The 20,409-nt window shown below is 50.5% G+C and overlaps 1 protein-coding gene across 2 annotated transcripts in view; it reads left to right on the forward strand.

Moving 5' to 3' along the window:
- Positions 1–20,409, forward strand: part of ZNF536 (zinc finger protein 536) — a 431,108-nt gene that overhangs the window by 42,615 nt on the left and 368,084 nt on the right. For both annotated transcript variants that reach the window (XM_029925742.1, XM_029925744.1), the window contains exon 2: positions 10,843–10,912. The gene's annotated coding sequence lies outside the window, so the exon portion shown is untranslated. The remainder of the gene's footprint in view (positions 1–10,842; positions 10,913–20,409) is intronic.

The raw sequence follows: 20,409 nt of genomic DNA on the forward strand, positions 1-20,409 counted from the left end.
GTGCGGATGTAAGTTTTCAGCTCTTCTTGGTAAATACTGATGAGTGTGAGTGTTGGGTTGTGTGGAAAGAGTGTGTTTAGTTTTGTAAGATACTGCCGGACCGTCTTCCCGAGTGGCTGTGCCATTCTGCATTCCCGCTGGCGGTGGATGGGGGTTCCTGTAGTTCTATGTCTTTGCCAGCATTGGTGGTGTCAGTGTTTGGATTTCAGTCATTTTAATGAGGTGTGTGGTGGTATCTCATTATTGCTTGAATTTGAGTCCTCTAAATGACCTATGACATTGATCCTCTTCTCTTGTGCCTACGTACCATCAGTAGATCTCCTTGGGGGAGGCATCTAGATTTTTTGCCCATTTTCCCTGGGCTTTGTTTCTTGTTGTTGAGTTTTAAGAGAGCTTTGTGTATTTTGGACATCAGCCCTTTACCAGATATGTTTTCAGCTAAGATTTTCCTACCAGCATATGGCTTATCTTTTTCCTTTCTGAATGTTTTCCCTTTGTAATGCCTGTGTAATACTCACCACCTCAGCCAGTGGCCTGTGGTCTCAGATGGCCAAATGGTGTCTATTTACACTTGAGACCTGACGTTTTAGGGCTTGTGAAGTCAGAGACACACATGCAGTGTGTTCTCAGCTGTGTTTATGAACTTACACACGTGTGCACGTGCATACGGGCACACACACACACACACACACACACACACACACACACACACGGCAAAGAACAGGAAGAAATGTACCAAAACATCAAAGCAATCATGCCAGCTGAGAGAACTATGGATTATTGTTGTTTTCTTCTTTGTAATTTCATGTAGGTTCCAGATTTTCTAGAAGTGAGCATATTATTACTTGACTAACCGATTTTGTACAGGTAAAAGTAAATGAACTGAAAAAAAAAGCAACACCTGTTGAGGAGACCTCATAGTGGTTCAGTCAAAACTTGTACAACTTTGGGGGCACCTGGGTGGCTCTGTCAGTTAAGCATCTGCCTCAGCTCAGGCCATGATCTTGTGGTTTGTGTGTTTGAGCCCCGTGTTGAGCTCTGTGTCAACAGCTCTGAACCTCCGTCTCTCTCTGTCTTGGCCTCTCCTCTGCTTTCTCTCTCTCTCTCTGAAATAAATTTTTAAAAATTGTAAAACTTTCATTTTGACTTCAGAGACCATCCCTGAAACCCACATTTCCAGTGATATTGATGATAATGCCTTTTCACTTAACAACCTGCTTCAGAAAACAAGTTACAAATGCAGGCCATGCATATAGTTTTAAATTTCTAGTAGCCACATTAAAAATGGTTACAAGGAACAGATGAAGTTGAGTTTAAGACTGTACATTTAATGTATCCAGAATATTATCCTTTCAACATCTACAAAGCATCAAGTGTATACATGAAACATTTTACATTCTTCCAAACGTGATGTCTCTGTAAGCCTATGGCTCATCCCAGTGTGGACGGGCCCTTAGCAAGTGTTCAGTGGCCACGTGTGGTCAGGGGGTGTCAGATCGGACCGTGCAGCTTTGTGTGACGGCTAAATGTTCCAGCACTATCCTGGCAGGGTATCTGAACAGCAGCCTTACCTGCAGTAAGTGTAGATGAAAGGGGAAACAGGCACTTTGTGATTTCTAGTTACTTCCCATTTCTTCTTCAAGATAAGCTGCTTCAGAGACACCTTATGATCTGATGATGATAGGAAGTCTCTTCTGTAGGAGATAAATATTTTGATTCATGTGGTAATACAATATATTAGAAAGCATTTGTAGTTTGGGGGAATTTTTTCTTCTTTGTGTTTCTTCCTCTCTGGGGGCTGGAGTGCTCTCAGATTTGCCATCCCACGGAGTCTTGGGCTGATATGGGATCTGCATTCTCCTGATTGGGGGGGAGACCCAGGGCCAGGTTGGGCAAAGACATCGGGAGAGCCTGCCGGGACCTGGGTGTCAGAGAAAATTGCCTCTGCACAGAGCTGGGTGCTCCCTTCCTGGAGCCTTGTGGGAGGTGTGTGCGTCTGGTCTGAGCTTCCTGCTCTAAGAACACTGGCCTAACTAAGGTGTGTGGCCTTTCCTTTTCTGCTTTGCCCTGGGTCAGAATTCCCCGCCTTGGGACCAGGCATAGGACCCCATGTGCAGAGAATGATGCCAAGGTCTGTGTGTGCCCCCGAGGACACCGAGGTGGCGGCTGTTGGGTGTCTCTGATCAGTGGATGCTGGACAAGCATGGCTGCCTTGAGACCAGGCTCTGGAAGGTGGTGTGGTGGGAAGTGCTGCCCGGTGCTGGGACACCCTGCACGGGCCAGGGAATCAGCCCACCAGGATCCAGGCCCTGGATCTCTCCCTCACCACCCACCAGCACTTAACCGTGGGCAAGTTACTGCATGGCTGGTGCCTCAGTTTCCCATCCACAAAGAAACGTGAAAACAGCAGTCACCTCACTGGGTGCTGTGAGGACGGAGTGAAACAGTGCAGGTCAGCGTGTGGGACTCTGGTTGGCACACGGTGAGGGCTCAGTACACATCAGCTGCCACTCCTAGTGAGTTCAGGAGTGGTGAGGTCAGCGAACAGATCCCTTCAGAAGTGTGTGTGTGTGTGTGTGTGTGTGTGTGTGCGCGCGCGTGCATGCGCACGTGTGTGTGTGTTTGCGTGAACTCTGGCTGCTCCTTCCTGTCTCCATCCTGTATCCTCGGCCTGGACAGAATGACCAACAAGAAGAGTTTCCCTCTGTCTTCACTTTCCCTCTCTTCTTTTCTCCTCAGGGCTGTTTTGACTATGAATTAATTGTAGGTTGGGGGACTCGCAAGCAAAAATCAAAGCCAATAAACTTCAAAAGGACAGGGGGGACCAGGGCCACCGGGGGAGAGCCGGGGCTACTGGGGGCCGGGGGCAGACCAGGGCTGCGGTGGTTGTGGGGGAGGGCGCTGGGGGCTCCCCTGTGTCTTCAAGGGGCCACCAAGTGTTTCAGACCGTCCCTTAAAGGCTCAGATGCAAAACTTTGGAAATCTGGGTGAGAGGCAATGGCTTCCAAAACAGCTATTTTTATCTTTTGCCAGCGAGCAGGAGCCCAGCGGAACGTAGAGTTAAACTCGGAATTTCCTGGCAAGGGTTAATTATCAATGTAGATCTCCTAACAAAGGAGATGCTGCCTTATTATACTGGGAAAGTTTTTTTTCTTAACTGTCAGTGAAGCAGTACTAATTATTACTCCAGTGTAAATGAGGTCATTTCCTATTAAGAGAACAAAATACTTAGCCTCGCCTTGCCAATTCATACCAACTATTTTTCACACATACTCAGCTTTTTAGTTTTTTTTTTAAATTTTGATAAAATCCATTCATTTGTATTAGAAAAGTGTAAACCATCGCAATAATAGTTGCCCATGATTATCCAAATGAGCTTTTGTAATGTGTGGCTTGTTTGAATACCATGTGTTAGCTATGGAACAATTAGGCAGCTGAATGGATCTTTAAAACAATCAGATACTTTTATCTCACTGAAAAAATACATTCCTTGGATGTGTACTGTTAAACCGTAAATTCCGGGGAACGTTAAACTCCCGTCACAAGAAGAACTTTCGGATATATGTTGATCAAGGACAAAAAGACATCCAAATATCTTGTCTTCATGTTTTCATTTTTTTTATGCAAGCAAAAAGATTTAAGGAATATTGTAGCAAACAAAGGGTAATTGTTTTAGCCCAGATGTTGCTTTTGCACAACAAGCAGGTTACAATGTTCCCACAGAGCTGATGAGCCCAATCAGGGAAATGATTAAAAATTGATTTTGTCCCTGTAATTACAGTATGTAAACTACTTAGCTTGGATTGCAAAGGAAGTGATTTTCTAATTACGTATATACTCTGGTGTCTAATGATTGGTTTTTTGAAGTAATGAAGAGAGAGCACTAACGACTCCTTGGTGTTCTGTTGTTTAAGAAAGACCATCTTTAGAGTAAGCAGCAACAGACAAAGAGTTTAAATTGAATTTTCAACACTGTTAATGTGCACATGGATTTGTTTATTAAAGAGACAGGGAAGTAATTTGATTGGCTCTGAGCATCTTGGCTTTTTTTCATGCTAAAGCATGTAAAAATACACGCACCGGGTCGCAAGCTGACGGGGGAAGCTCCCCACTCGCTGTCAGCGCAGCGCCTGGGCTGCGACCGCGGGGTCTCGGGTTCCTGCGCGTGTCTGATGTCAGTGTGTCCTGAGAGCATTTAGATCGCACAGGTATCAGATCGCTTCGGCACCAAAGTTACCTTGGTTTTCAAGTGAAAGGAGAGGCTTCCCTGGAAGCATGTCGGGGCAGCCCAGCGCAGCCGCATCCCGGGACGCTGGGCGTCGTGATGGGGGGCACGGCTGCCACACGCGTGTGCCACGCATGCACACACTCACCATAGCGCTAGCCCTGTGCGTGCAGGCCTGGCTGGGGACGGTCAGAGGTGGGGGCCCGGGCCCGGGCCGATGGGGCTGTGGGGAGGAACTGGCTGAGTCCCGAGCGCTCCTTCTCTGCCTTGAGGCGCGTCGTGGCTGATGAGTCACAGCTCCTCGAGCACCTGTTGTGGCACAAGTTAGGAGGGCAGACTGGTTCTCGGCGGGCAGGACGTGCCCTCCGGGAAGAGGGCAGTGTCTCCAAGGTGACTCCGAGAGTGTGGTGAGGCCAGCGGGTCAGGGATGCCTACTAGTGCTCACGGTTCTTATGGGGAGGGTGCACACCGCGACAGGAGGGGCTTTCGGGAAGCACAGGGGTGTCGGGAGACAGGAAGAGGGTTGTGGGGGGGGTGTAGGGTGGGGGGAGATCGTGGGCAGGAGCCTGGATGGATCGTGCTGAGGGAAAGGCCTGGAGAGACAGGCGAGCAGATTTAAGATTGGCTGGTTGGGATAAAATCAGCAGGTCCTGGGGTATAGGGACGGGGTCTGACGCTGGTGGCTAGGCAGGGCAGCGGGATAGTGGCCCAGAGTGGGAGAGCCTGGCAGAGGAGGCGGGGGTTGGGGCACGGACTCTGGATTGGTGGGCTTGCCGGGGAAAGATGTGCTCCCGAAGGAGCTGTCTGCTCTCTTTAGGAATCGGCTGGTCCCGGCGGGGCAGGCCCTGCAGGGCCTGTAGGCTCAGGTGTCAAAGCTCAGAAGTGCATGGTTACTGCACCTGGGCTGTGGCTGGTGTGGCGTTGGTGCCCCATGCCGCCAGAGCCCCTGGCCAAGGTGAGCACAGGATGGCGCCGCGTCCCCTGATTCCTGGGTCAGCTCAGCAAGTCTCACTGGCTCCCTGCGGAAGGAGTCCCGAATCCACGTGCTTTGCTCCATCGCTGTGGCTCCCCCGCCATGTCCAGCCACATGGGGTCTCACCTGGGCAACGCCAGCAGCCTCCCCCCCACTGGCCTCTCTGACTCCGCTCTCAGCCCCTCCGGTCTGTTCCCACAGCAGCCAGCCTGGTCCCTATACAGTGCAAATCACGTCAGGTTACTCCCTTGCTCAAACCTGCCAAAGGCTCAGAATGAAATCCAAACTTCTTTTTTTAATGTTTTTGTTTTTTTTAATTTTTTAAAATTTATTTATTTTGAGAGAGAGAGAGAGCGAGCATGCACATAAGTGGGAGAGGGGCAGAGAGAGAGAGAGAGAGAGAGAGAGAGAGAGAATCCCAAGCAGCCTCCATGCTGTCAGTGCAGAGCCCGATGTGAGATCATGACCTGAGCTGAAACCCAGAGTGGAACGCTTAACTAACTGAGCCACCCAGGCATCCCTAAAAGCCAAATTTCTTACCGTGCCTGACAGAGTATGCCCATCCTGTCCCATGTCCCTGTTCAGCATCCATGTCCTGGCCACACAGAATGTGTTGCTGCTCCTTGAATGCACCATCTCCTTTTTACCCCGGGCCTTTGCACTCACTGTTTGTTTTCACTCACTGTTTGTTTTGCTTGTAGAGTTCTTCTCCAGATTTTCACAGTGCTTGCTCTCTCACTTTATTCAGGTTTTCATTTCTTTCTTTCTTTTTTTTTTTTGTCAAATGTCACTGTTCAGAGAGGTCACTGGTCACCTTATCAAAAATTGTCTATGTCCATCATTTTCCCTCACTTAATTTTCTTACTAGAGCTTATTATTCACTGACACTATATTTTACTTTTACTTGTCTTTCATTTGACGCTGCTCACTAATACAGAAATTCCACGTGGATAGAAACATTGCTTATCACCGGGTCCCCGGAGCCTGGCCACGAGCCTGGCACACAGAGGGTACTTGACAGGGGACAGCTACATGCGACTGATTCCCTGCGGCTCTTCCCCAGGTAGCGCTTGTCACCTGGACTCCTCTCCTGCTGGGAACTTGGAGGGGCAATGGCTGTGTCACTTGGGGCCATGCCATCCCTCAGAGTTCTCCGGGACAGAGGGAGGATCACTCAGTGCTAGGGAATGGGACGTCCGGGCGCATTTTGAGGAGCTGTGGGTTTGTGGAAGGGTCCCTGTCCCTTGGTGGCCTGGAGATGACGGAGCATGGGGCTAGGAAGGTCGCCTGGGACCTGGGAGGTGGGGGGTGCACGCTGGAGGGGAGGTGGGAGCCCCCCACCTGGCGTCTGTCCAGGACAGCAGGGCTGGGAAGCACGGTCCCGGGGGGTGGGGGGATGGGGTGTCATCTCCAGATAGCTCCCAATGTGTGTCCCGTTGGCGGCACGCTTCCCTGGCAGAGTGCTGAGGGAGTCCCGTCGTGGCTGTGTCACTGCCAGCCCCTTCTTTCCCGACACTCTCCTGGAAGGAGGGCGGTTTATCTGGCTCCCATCTGCCCCAGGCTGCCCAGACCCCTCGGCGGATGATAGCCACCGGCTCCTGCTGCCGAGTGAGGCTGCGAGGGGCAGTACTCAGTCTCTCCGGAGCTCTGGGCCCTGCGGGCTAGCTTCTCGGGAGCAGGGCACCAGCCAAGGGAGGGGGCATTGGACCAGCTCTTCCTTCTTTCCCTCATCCTCCATCTCTCCCCATCCTTCCTTATGCACCTGCACCTGCACCTGCTTCCTCCTCCCCTCCCTTCCTCCTGCCTTCCCTTTCCTACCTCCTTCCTTTCCTGTCTTCCATCAAGCTCCATCCCTCCATCTGCCCTACTGTTCTCTCTCCCCTTCCTCCTGCCTTCCTGCCCCCCTCCCTCCCTCCCTCCTTCCCTTCCATCCTCGTCCTCTCTTCCCCTTATCCCCCCTCCCTCCCTCCCTTCCTCTTTCCCTCCCTCTTTTCTTCCTCCCTCCCTCCCCCCTTTGCTTCCTCATCCTTCCTTCCCTCCTGCCTCCCTCCCTTCCTTCTTTCCTTTGTCTTCCCTTCTATCTCCAACCTTCCATCTCTGCTTCCTTCTTTCTCTCTCTCCCTTCCTCCCCCAAATGTGTCCTGAGCTCTGCCGGGAGGTTAGGGACTGAGAAGGGAATGGGGCAGGCCTTTTCCCCGTGAGGGGGGAGGTGACATAGGGACACCTCAGCATGGCGTCTGGTGCTTGTTAGGCCCTCGGTAAAGGGTGACTCCTTACTAGGGTGGCCTTCCGGTTGCCATGGTGTTGAGTGGGAGACAGGAGTGTAGTGGCCGTGGGAAGGCGACATGGGCTTGGAGGGAAGGCCTTGTTCCCCAGGGCCCTGGCGATGGCGGGCAAGCCGCATCTCTGCTCATCTCCTGACCCTCCAGGCACTTCCCTTCCAGCGCCCTTGGGGCCAAGCTGGGAGGCCTGGCTTCTGCCCAGTGAAGGTTTCCCCAGGTCTGTTCGGAGCTTCCTCATGACCCCTGGGAGGACCTGGGAGGGAGGGGGTACCCTGTCCCCAGTGCCTGCTCTTCCTACAGAGTTCACAGGGCTGGGGGCACACAGTGGGCCCACCGGGTGCCGGGCCACCTCCCACTTTGTCTTGTTGTCAGTGTCCCTCGTGCCTTCCTGTCCCCCCAACTCCTCTTCACATCTGTCTCTCAGAGCTCTCCCCCTCTTCCCTTCCCCTGTGCAGCTCAGGGGGCCTCGGAAGTGCCTGGGTTGTAAGAGCCCCCTTCCCACCACCCCTCCCCAGCACCTTGCACTTCCTGCCCTCTCTCCCCCGCCTCGAGGCTGTGTCCCCCTGTGCTCCTTTCTGGACCCCACATGCCTCTCAGTCAGGGACTCTCAACCTTCACCATCCCTGGCCTCCATCTTTGTCTCCACTGAGGCCCTGCTGCACCTGCTTAAGGGCTCAGCTGGTGTGCACCCCCTCCCGGTGCCCCAGCCTCTGACATGCCTCTTGGCCCCCTCCGCGCCCTGCTGTCCCTGTTCTGGGGCCCAGCGCACAGTAGGTTTGAGGCCTCAGCTCACTTTCAGTGCCGGCGGCTGACGGTGACTACATGTATGCCTTACCTGTGTTGCAGGGCTCATTAGTTTATAGTAGGTGGGATTTTAGGCACTAAGGCCTGTCTGGGGTGGCTGATGCCCAACTTGGCCTTGGCTCAGGCCCTGCTTTGTGATCTAACCCCTCGCACCCTTCCTCGGATCTGGTGGTAGGTGCACCCACCTGGGTTTGTGGGTGCTGTCTCGGCGGTGGCCCCCCCTCCACCCCCTCAGCACGGAGTCCACGTGGGAGGCAGAGGCGAGGGGAGGCCTCCTTTCAGGGGCCTGTTTCTGGTTACCTCACTGCATTTTCTCTAAGTGCAAGTTGCTGCTTGCCCCAAGGCAGCGGTTCCTTTCATCGGGTAAGATAGAATTCTGGGCTGGAGCTTTTCTTCCCTCTCCGTCCCAAATCGAGAGCATCAATGGTCTCACGTGGTCACCTTTGCCCAACCTGCCGTGACTGCCGTGACGTCAGGCGGCAGGAGGCCCCTCGAAATGGTTCAGAAAGGTGCGCGTGGCACGAACTTGGTTTCCTGCCCGCAGATTCCGGCATGGCGTCGAACATGCAGGGGCTGTTGGGCTGACCTTGCCTGGACAGCCCAGCCACCTTCCACTCACCCCCCTGATCATTTAGGAGACTGCCCATAGGCCTGGGGCTGAGGCCTTGACCCATTTAATCAGAGAAGCTCCCCTCACTGCCCCAAGGGCAGAGCGCAGGAGCTGGTGATGTTCTGGTCAATGGTGTGAAGCCTGTGGGCATGTGGGTGTGGGCCCCTCCTGTAGGTGATGTCCCTCCGTGTTCTCCCTGTCACCGGGATTCACAAAACTTCTAAGCAGACAGCCCCCGGAGAAGAGTCGTAGAATTTTGCAAGCCATGAGCCTGGGTCGAAAACCTGACTTGTCGCCCACCCTCTTCAGCCCCTTCCCTGAAAGGAAGGCGTCTCGTGAGCAAAGAGAGTTAGTCTTCACAGGCCAGCCGGGTGCAGGGGGCAGCTCTGCTCACAGCTGGGACAGGCCTGGGGACCCACAGCATCGGGCATTGGTTTGGCACTCTCTAGATTTCAATGTTGATAAGGGAAAAACAAAATGCAGAAGATAATCTGATCGAGGGAGAGAGACGGGTGATGTCTTTCCTTGTTGCAGATGATTGAGATGTAAACTTTGGCTTTATGTCTCAAGATAGGCAGGTAGACATTAGTTTGCAAATAGCAGTGTCCTGGGGCGCGTGGGTGGCTCAGTCACTTCCACGGCCGACTTCTGCTTAGGTCATGGTCTCATGGTTCACGAGTTCGAGCCCCGCGTCAGCCTCTGTGCTGACAGCTCAGAGCTTGGAACCTGCTTCAGATTCTGTATCTTCCTCTCTCTCTGCCCCTTCCCCGCTCATACTCTGTCTCTTTCTCTCTCAGTCAAAAATAAGTTTAAAAAATTAAAAACAAAATTTAAAGACAAATAGCAGTGTCCCTGTTGTACTTTGAGGAAACACTTTCAGCACTCAGTCAGCAAACACTTTTTTAGGTTGCCAGAAATCAGTCTTGGACATTCGATGGAATGCTGTGAGCCAGCGGATTTGCGTCCACATTTCATCACCATGGACTGGGGGCCACCGCAGGCTCACTGAGTGTATCTTCTCGTTTCCCGTTTGTAGACGCACCCTTGAATCCCTACTGGAATCTCACTTCTGTAATATCAGAATGCACAACCTGAGGGGAAGTGAAATGTAACTTACCAAGCGGGAACTTTTGCTTGCCCTGTAAAATCCCTTCTGTAAATCGGATTCCGAACTGCACTGGACCAGGTGTGGCTGGACCCAGGGAGTAGACTGGAGGTCACTGCTGGGGCTGGGCTTGATCCCTCCAGCCCCCGCTCCAGGGCACTGTGGGCGGGCATCTGGGCTTTCCATGTAGGCCCTCATCTCGACCGAGCATGCCCTTGTGGATGCGGCTTACTTGAGCAATGAGACAGGAGAATGCAGAATGCCTAACTGGGTCCGGCTTCCCTGGTCCTTGTTCAGCAGAGGGGACTCTGACGCCGCCCAACTCGCCAGAGGCTGGGCCAGTTGTGAATTGCTGGTTTGGAGGCACTGAATCCGGCCCTGAACAGGTGTGGTCAGCTGAAGTTTGGGTGGAATTGTGGTCTACTGAAGGGGGCTCCTTACAGCAGAGAGAAGAAAGAAACCCCGACGACCTCATCAGTTCCTCGACCTTTAGAATGAGTGAGGGAAAGAAAGAGAAAGAGAGAGACGGAGAGCAGGAGCTCTCTTACTTGCTTATGTCTTCTGTCCCATCTGGAGAAGAAGTGGTTAGATGCCCGCCCCCTTCTCTTTTTGCAGGTGGCAGTTTCCCATTCAAGGGAGCTGAGCAAATTGGGTTTATTGCAGCAAAGGTCACACAGTTCCCATTTTTAAATTGCTCAATGAATTGGGGCAGTGGGGCTATTACATGTTGTTAGACTCTTGACTAGCCTGGCAAATTGTTACCCGGGATGCATGCTGTTTACCTGTCTTACTGAAGTCGATATGTCCGATGTGGAGACTTGCTAACAGGTCTTATTTTTGCAGTTCCTGCGCACCACGGCTTTAAGACTACCCTTCAGCCAGGAGGGAGCTCCGTTGCTTTAAGACTTGTCTGGTAAGGAACGTCATCGTTTTGTAGTTCATTGAAGTGGTGTCTGTCTGTGAGTCTGTGGCTCCTCCCTGCTGGCTGCCCTGTTGGGGCTGCAGACCCCTGTGCTGGGGAAGCCTTCTCCCAGCTACTCCCTTTTCCTCCCCGGACTGAGATGGGTTACGGGGAAGCTTCTGGATTCAGCATTCCCCAGGAATCCCCAGGGTTCCCAGGTCTTCCAGGTGGGATGAGTGTGTGAGGTCAAGACATGCTCAGGAAGTCTCAGAGCAGGGTCACAGGTGGGGCAGAGCCCTGTGGGGTTGGCTTCTTTCTCTCTGTGTGACATCCTAAGAGGTGCTGCCCAGCAGCTGGCAGCTGCAACGGGAGCCCGTGCAGCTGCCGCCCGGTCCGCGTGGCCCCAGTGGGAGCGCCACCTGCGGCCGTTTCCCCATGCCCCGCCCCACACCCCGTGCTGGCCATGGCCTGGCCCACCCAGGCTTGGAGGAAACTTGTCCTAGAGTAGCTTTGCATCTGTCACTCCAGACTCAAGACCCTAGACTCAGTCACGGAGTGTTTTCCTGGCATCGAAGCCGATAAAAACTTAAACCGCGAACGAAGGGGCAGTGCTGCGTTTGATGTCTGCACCCGCCTCCTCTGGGCAGCCGAGGTGTCTCTGTAAACTCACCCTCAGATCTCATTAGCCCAGAGCCCACCTCCTCCTGACCATGGGCCTCAGAGGTCACCGCACAACCAGGGAAATTGATAGCGGAATTACGCACTCAGAAATTAATTTCACATTGTACCGAATATATATTTTTTTATTGTGACTTTATCTTGTTGAAAAAGTGCTTACTTCTGATTTTGTGGATATTACTGACCATGGATTACTTTTATTTTGGTTTTTACACAACAGTTATATTAGAAATTTGCTGTTTTATTCTTACCTTCTTAGTAAAAATCCTTTTATCACACAATGGGTAATTTATATCCATTACCAGGGCTTTCAATCCTTTTCAGTGGGGCTGTCAGCGCCGTTGGCACAGTAATGATTAATGTGATCTAATAATAGTGTGCCATTATATTACCTTAGTAAAACATGTACCAACATCCTATTCGGATCTACCAAATTCATAGCTTCCTATAATATTTTTGTTGAAAGACAGGATTACTATTTTTCAAAGCTGATTTTTTCCCCTTTAACATATTTAATGAAATTCACAATTCTCTGCCTTTGTAATCTGGGCATGTGATTGGGTTCAGTGGGTGCATTTGACATCTGTAGGTGGTGTCGTGATTTGTCAGGGAGAGGTTGGACAGTCTCAGGGACCTGCCACCAGCAGATCCTAGGTTGTTTTGCCTTGAAGAAAATAAATTTTAGGTTTCCAGCCTCTTCTGATGTGTAATAAGGAAGGTGTGTGTTCGATCAAAAGGCAAAAGAGGAAGTAATTTGGCTCAGAATCCTTTCTTCCTCTCCCGTTTTGTCCTCTCTTCTGTCACCTGCCTTGGTCTGCTGGTGAACAGAAGCGTAGCAAAGCCACTGGGAGCAGCTTCAAACCCTCCATCTCTGGCTTAGCCTCTGTGAATCAAAGGCGGAGATTCTCAGCCTCGGCCCTTTGACATTTTGGCCAGGCGAGTCATTGCTGTACCCTGGCCCTCACCCACCAGATGCCAATTGCATACCCAATTCCCCCCACTGTGATAACCAAAAATGTCTCCCGACACAACCAAGTGTCCCCAGGGGGGCACAGCCATCCCTGCTTGAGAGTCACTGGTCTAAGGTGATAGGAACACCAGCAGACTGGCTTTGGGGGTGGGGGGATTCCAGTCGGGGTTCCAGGGTTTGGTGGTGCTTCTTTGGGACATCTTCGGCTTTGGGAGGGGAGATGTGTGGACGAAGGCGACAGCCTTTTCTTGGCTGAGGCCAGCTGCCTTACTTCTCTCTCCTCCCGTCTCTGTCACAGAGCCTGGCCCCAGTGAGGGTCTGAATCTTAGCTTCTTCCACTTAAATCCCATTATAATCACGCCCGTGATTGATAACATTCCACCTTTTCAAAAGGCTTTAAAATCTGTGTCAACCAAGGATGACATTATGGTAGTGCGGGAGAGATGTATTCAAACAATTACGCACTCAAATCAAAGTGGGAAGGTTTGTCCTTCTATCTTGATGACTTTGTGATGTGGCTTTCGCCAGCGCCGTGGCCCCGCAGCCCTGAAACCTTCAGCAAGGAAATGCGTCGGAAGGAACAGGTTTTGCCCTTGGTACCACTCAGCTCTGAAAACAATTTGATATTTGGGCTTCTTAGGGCTGGAGAGTAGGGGAGGAAGGAGAGGTTGTTGAGCACAGGAGAGAAAGAAAGGGGGGGGAGAGAGAAAGAGAGATATCCTTGCTTTTGATTCAGAACAAGAATTACTGCTGCAATATTGACTCGAGATATGCAATCAACTGAAATCAGGAAAAGTATTTTGAATACAAAATTTATATTGAAATACCTGAATCTTGATACGTGTGCACCCACATACATGTATATATTTAAATCAAGGAAGAGAAGATGAAAAATAAAGCTTTTGTCATAAAAATATTGCTTGTAGTATTTGCCCTCAAATGATTTCTGCCACATTGGAATACATTTTTGTCCTGTTAGCATTTCCATAGAAGACACTCTTGTTTGCTTTTACAACTGATCCTTGATGATAACAACAAATGAGGAAATGGCTCTGATCTACCTTTGCTTTGGTGGATTTTGAATACATTGTGATGTTTGGTGCAAGAAGCATTTTGGTGACCCACCCCTCCTTTACTGGTTTTTGGTCTGTCTCTCCCACCACCGCATAGAGCTGGTCAGGGCATGGCCTTTGATGTGACCTTCAATATTGCTTATTTTTTTTTTCCTGAAATGGTTTCTGATGCAGAATACGTTCTCAGTAAAACTGGTGACTGGCAGGATGGATGGTAGATGGGTGGTCAAATAGGTGGATGGGTGGGTGGATGGATGGACGGACAGATAGATAGATGGGTGGATGGATGGATAGATGGATGGATGGATGGATGGATGGATGGATGGATGGATGGATAGATAGATGGATGAATGGATAGATGGATGGATGGATAGATGGATGAATGGATAGATGGGTGGATGGATGATAGCTGGGTGGATGAATAGGTGGATGGATGGATAGATGGATGGATGGATTGATGACTACCTGGATGGGCAGATAGATGGGGTTTTATTTCAAACCTGAATAAGATCTTAGAATAGTAGGCTTAGCAGTAAAAATGAAATCCTATTTTTACCATCTCTTTACTTCTTGCCCTCTCAAACATTTTTTTTTACATTAAAATGGTCAGTTATACAAAACCACTGTCATTATGCCTTCTTTTCAGTCCAGTTTTTAAAATAGAAAAATATGTCCAGGACTGTGCCATGTTGTGTGGACATCTGTAGACATCCATGAAGGCACATCCACGGTAAGACTGAGATTGAAGAGGAAAAGGTGACCTGTTTCAGTGTGGTACAAGGGGTTTATGAGGCTCAGAACGCTTCCTGTCCAGATGACTAGTTGTGTGTCTCCTGGGCAGGACTCTGATTTATATTGTGTTTCACGTTCTGTTAGAGGTTCTCGTGTGTCCTCTTCAGGTGTGCTGTGCTTGATCTGTGGGGGACTGGCCGGTGCCCGGCCATGTGGGGTCAGCCATCCTGAGGAGACAGGCCGAGGCTCTGAGCGCTGGGGCTCCCAAGTCCACACACAGCGGACACCATTTATTGGAAAACTTATTCCCTTGGATGAGGGTGAACAGTCACCCACGCTTGACTTACGCATTATTGCACAATGAACACCATAGCCATAGCAGTATGGGAGAATTAACAAAGAGGGAGATAAATGACCCCAAGGCCTGGCAGCCCATCATGGATGTGTGGACTCTGGAGCCAGGTTTCCTGGGTTAGCGCCCTGGATCCCCCACTCACTGGCTGCAGGACTGTGTGTCAGGGGGGTTAGTCTTGCGCCTCAGTTTTCTCATCTGTAAATCGGGAATGGCACTAATGACAACCTAGTCAATGATACAGCTAGTCTATGTAATGTGTTTAAGACAGTGCCTGGTTCCAGTAGGCATGCACCGCGTGTGCTGCTGCTGTTGTTTCCATTCTCTCTGCTTCGTCATCTTTCCCCGCCTCTCTCTATTTGTTCAAGATTAAGGAAAGTATAGGCCATTTTCAGATAATTAGCCTTTTCCCCTCAGACTCATACCAGAGCTGGGAACCCCCCCATGCTGCCAGGCATGCGGTCTTCCCGGCACCCCCGGGGACCCTGGCGGTTAGCAAGTTCAGAGAGCTCAGAAAGGTGGTGAGTTTCCGAAGTCGGCTTCCCCTCTGTGAAGGACCGCTGTTGACACGCCACTGGGGTTTGGGATTTACTCAGTGTTTGGGGAGTACATTCCTGGGATGGATGCCACGCGGTCCTGGCGAAAGGGAGGGGAGAGCTTCGTGGCTTTTCTGTCCCACCCCTTTGCGAGTGGGGCTGCTTTGCATCATGGGCCAATTTTATATTTTAAGCGTCCACTGAAATGTAACACTTTGCTTTTGGTTTATTATGTATGCAAGTATCTTGCTGATAAATACGTGTGTAATTGTACCATCGTGACCATGCTAGTCAGCAACAACATATAATTAAAGTCACCCTTGTAGTCATTGAACTTTTCCATCCCTGGCAAGATCACTGACCACTCCAAGCAGGGTGTGCCTCCATGTAGGAGCCACACGCATGCCTGTGTGGCTTTGCCTCCCCCTCCCGGCCCACAGGGCACCCCAGCACACCTTAGGGCATGTCCTCCCATACACACTGGGCACTGCCCTTGGACAGTGGGGTGCAGGATGGAAGGCTTGGGTTGTAGAGCCTGGAGGTGCCTCTGTTTTTGTGTCTGTGCCCAGATGATAATTGGGCCCAGAGTGGGTGCTTGGTAGACTTGAATGAATAATCTTAAAAAGCCTTTTATTTGCCTCTGTGCTCTCTTTTCACATATAACGGGTACCCTTCCCCTCATTTTCCTTTTTGGGGTGATGCTTTACTGCATTGCTTTTATGCCTTATGCCAGGGTTTGGTAAACTATGGCCTGTGGGTCATACCGGTACACTGCCTATTTTTTGGTAACATTAAAAAAACTTTTGACACCTGTAATGAAATACACGTATCTTTTGCTATTGAAAGTTTACATTTTTCAAGGGCACCCAAAGTTCAGTGGTGGTAATTACACTCACATTATTGTGGGACCATCCACACCATCCATCCCCAGAAGTTTATCATTGTCCGGGACAGATGCTAGACCCACTAAACAGTACCTCCCCGGAACTTTCTCGCTCCAGCCCCTGGAAGCCACCATTGTACTTTCTGTCCCTCTAAATGTGACTCTCAAGGTATCTCATGTGGGTGGACTCAAACAGTACTCATTCCTTTGTGACTGGCTGTACATTGTTTTTTTTTTTTAATTTTTAAATGTTTTTATTTTGGAGAGAGAGAGAGAGTGTGTGTGAGCAGGGGAGGGTCAGAGAGAGAAGGAGTCACAGAATCTGAAGCAGGCTCCAGGCTCTGAGCTAGCTGTTAGCACAGAGCCCGACACGGGGCTTGAACCCAGGAACCGTGAGATCATGACCTGAGCCGAAGCCCACGCACAATCAACTGAGCCACCCAGGCGCCCCGTCTACATTGTTTAGCATAATGTCCTCAAGGTTCATCCACAGTGTAGCATATGAGAGGATCTCCTTCCTTTTTAAGGCCGAATAATATTCCACTGCATGTGGGTATCTGTGTATGCACACCACGTATTATTTATCCATTCATACATCAGTGGACACTTGGGTGTCTGTGTCTTGGCTATTGTAATTCTGTTATAAACATGGGCATACAAATATTTCTTCAAGATCCTGCTTTCAGTTCAACAATCCCCAAAAGTGGGATTGTTGGATCATCTGGTAGCTCTACTTTTAATTTTTTAGGAACCTCCACACTGTTCTTCATAGCTGCTGTGGCATGTTACATCCCTAGTAATGGTGCACAAGAATTTCAATTTCTCCACATCCTTCCCAACACCTGCTGTCTGAGTTTTTGATGGTAACCATCCCGATGGGTGTGGGGTGATATCTCATTGTGGTTCTGCTTGTTTTTGTATAGCTTATGAGCTAAGAATGGCTTTTAGATTTCTAAACGATTGAGAAAAATCAAAAGAAAAACAACGTCCGTGACAACATGGAAAGTATATGAACTTCAGATTTCATTGTTCATATAGAAGATTTTGTAAGCATCCAGGCTACTCCCCTCCATTTATGGATCACCGGTGGCTGCTTTCACTATAATGGCAGAGTTGGGTGGCCTGCACAGCCTACAGCACTTCTCCCGTGGCTCTTTTCAGAAAGCCCTCATCTTGTTTAACCCCTTAGCAACCCACTCTGCAGACAAAGAAACTGAGGCTCAGCACACCTAGCTAACGTGCACAAGTGCCACATCCGAACGTGGCTAAACCAGGAGGCACGTGCCTGTCCCTGTGACCCCACATCTTGTGATTGTCACCATCACCGTAAACACCATCCTTTGGAGATCGCTCTTCATAAAGAACACTCACCAGGGCTTTAGTGAGCCTGAGGTCGGGTCCTAGTTGGCAAAATAAGTGATAATATTAAGATGTGATGTTGTCATCGGGAGGGGGGCACATTAAGGGAGAGAATGAAGGTGACAGGTGGTACTGGGTGAGCTGGACTTTCCTTTCCTTCTTACATGTGAGTTCTAAGACCTCTGCCCTGTGCCGCATGGCAGGACGCGCTTTCGACTCTGCTGAAGAAGGACACAGTTTAAGGATGCCTGCATGTCTACATGCGCAGCATTTCCTTGGGATTAGAAGGAAAGCTAAGCCAATCGATAACTTCTCCTTGCATTAAAAAAGTGAATTATTTTCCTAACCCAGAGGAAAGAAAACCAGGGTATACGGGAGAACGTGTTGATCGATTCTGTTCCCTTCATTCTTTTGATCACCTGCTGTTTGGCATGAGTCCTAGCGTAGATATCTTCAGCTGGCCCCAAATCTTTTCCTCCAACCATGGAGATCTGCTGTCCGGTCTCCCAGGGACCGTCTCGGCCACCCCCTTTGTGCCTCTGGCTCAGATGATCAGGGGCTGCTACTGAGGCAGCAGGCAGTTGTCCCCCTGCCTCCGCCCCTCCTGACCTCCCTCTTGGTCCACTGGGATGTGTGGACTTCGTACCAGGAACCTTCTGACATTTTTCCATGTGGAGGACAAAGTGTGGATAGCTATTCGTTCTTTCTCCAAAGGAGAGAAATGTCTTAGTTGATTTTCCATATTTGTGTGCATCATGGAAATAAGCCATCGATCCAAGGTCAGGGAATGTTGGGGGGCTCCAGGGAATCGTGGGTCTTGGGTCTGTCTCAAGCAAAGATTCCCCTACTATGTTTGGGAATGTGTGACCTTCCCTCCCAATCACTACTGCGTTTCAGCAGTGGGCTTCGTGCAGTCGAAGTCGTGTGTGGCACACAGCAGTGTTTTCCATGAACTCTTGGCTGTGGCTTAAGCTCTGCTGGACCCCTACCCTTGCGCTTTTCTGGCGCAGTTCACCTTGCAGAAAGGAAAGTATGAGAATCTGAGCTGTAGGATGATAATGTGACCAGCATGGTAGCTCATTGCAAGAAGGACTGCGGCGACTTTGGATTTTGAGTTTCGTGGTTGACGATCTGCCCGTGGTGCCGTAAGCAAGGGGCGTGGGTTGCGTAGGTGCTTGGGAAATGTGCAAGGAATGACTTGGGCTGGAAATTGCTTTGTGCCTGAGAGTAAGTGGGAGAAGAGAGTGACAATGTGCTTTGGAAAAGGGGATATCTATGACTTTTCTTTTCTGTTTAAAGATTAAGTTTGGGCCTTGGCTTGTCTTGGTGTCTGCCTGTCCACAGCCCAGGAGTTGGTAGTGTGATGGCCCACAGATGCCTCTGGCCCTGACTGTCCTGTTCTCTTGGTGACTCTGCTGACTGGCAGCTCAGCCTTCATCAGGGGTGCCTGTGCTCAGCCCTGGTGGGTGAGGTGTGACCCCATCACTGAGGGCTTGCAGACAGAGGAGAAAGAACTTTGATTGCCGTGTGTGTGTGTGTGTGTGTGTGTGTGTGTGTGTGTGTGTGTGTGAGAGAGGGGGGGGGGGCAAGGTGCAGGCACGTATGTGTTGAATTTTCCCTACCCCAAGACTTTTTAAATTTTCTTCCTGGAATCCTGCAAGAAGATCATCAAATTTCCCTCATGTTCATGTGTGAGGATTATTTCATGTCTAAGACACTCTCATGAGTGAGGTAGGCTCAACAGTATTGTTTTTGTTTCTTAGCAAAATATAACTTAAGGCAGTATTGACAGTAAAAGGTAAGTTTGGTACATGCTGGAATCATCTCTCAAACTTCTGTTTCTCCTTTCTGGCCCCAGTGTGTGTGTGTGTAAACATGACTTCCATGTTTCTGGACACATAACGTCCCCAGTATGATTGGGCTTCCAGTAACAAGCCAGTGAGTGGCAACAGTCTTCACAAATGGCAACCGCGCCTCCCAGAAGGCATTTTGGGAGTTTATAGAAGGCCCGGTGGAATCCCTGTCACCCAGGCACCTCTCAGTCACCGCCTCCTCCTGTAGGGTGGGTCCCTCCACCCCTCCTCTCAGGCCTCAGACTGAAGGTTGAGAGAAGGTTCCAAGGGAAGGTTGAGGCAAGCATGTTTGGTTGGGGGCTGTGTGGGCATGGGAAGAAGGGCCGGCCCAGGTGTGAGGACGCTGTTTAGATTCTCCACCTGCTGCAGTAGCCAGGGTGGTCTGGGGCATCTCAGGCCATGCCCAGCCTCAGGTTCACACCCAGCGGGGAAAGAGTTTGGACCATGTGGTGTCCATGTTTCTTTTCAATCTTAAGCAGAATCACCTAGAGCAGGTGCCAGATATATACACACCATTGCTGGGATCAGGGGTCTGACTTGGGGCCTGGGGGCCAGGGATCTACACACCAGACGGTCTCCCAGGTGGTGCTGCTGCTCCCGGGAGCTACCAGGGACTAGACGGTGGCTCTAAGCCTTGGCTGCTGATTTGTAGTGCCCGGGGAGCATCTGAGCCCCACCAAAGTCTGGACCACACCCCAGACCAAGCAAATCAGCTGTGCAATCCAGTCAAGCACTGCCCTAGGGAGCACAGTGGATCTTCAGCGGGCTCGAACATCACAGTCTTATGGAGGGCTTGTGAAAGCAGAAATCCAGATTTTCTGATTCTGAAGGTCTGAGGTGGGGTCCAAGAATTTGAATTTTCAACAAGCTCGAGGCAACGGCAATGGTGCTGGTCCAGGGACTGAACTTGGCAAACCACTGGTCTAATGTCATCAAGTATGCTGATAGTCATTACACAGAGTGTGAGGGCATGAGGGCTGGGGGCTCTGGGATCCCTCAGCCCCTCCAGGGCCACCCCATGCCTGTCTGCTTCATATGGCGCGCTTCCTTGTCAAGTTTCGTTTGAAAAAAGA

Source organism: Suricata suricatta, chromosome 16, assembly GCF_006229205.1.
Source record: "Suricata suricatta isolate VVHF042 chromosome 16, meerkat_22Aug2017_6uvM2_HiC, whole genome shotgun sequence".
Classification (NCBI taxonomy): Eukaryota; Metazoa; Chordata; class Mammalia; order Carnivora; family Herpestidae; genus Suricata; species Suricata suricatta.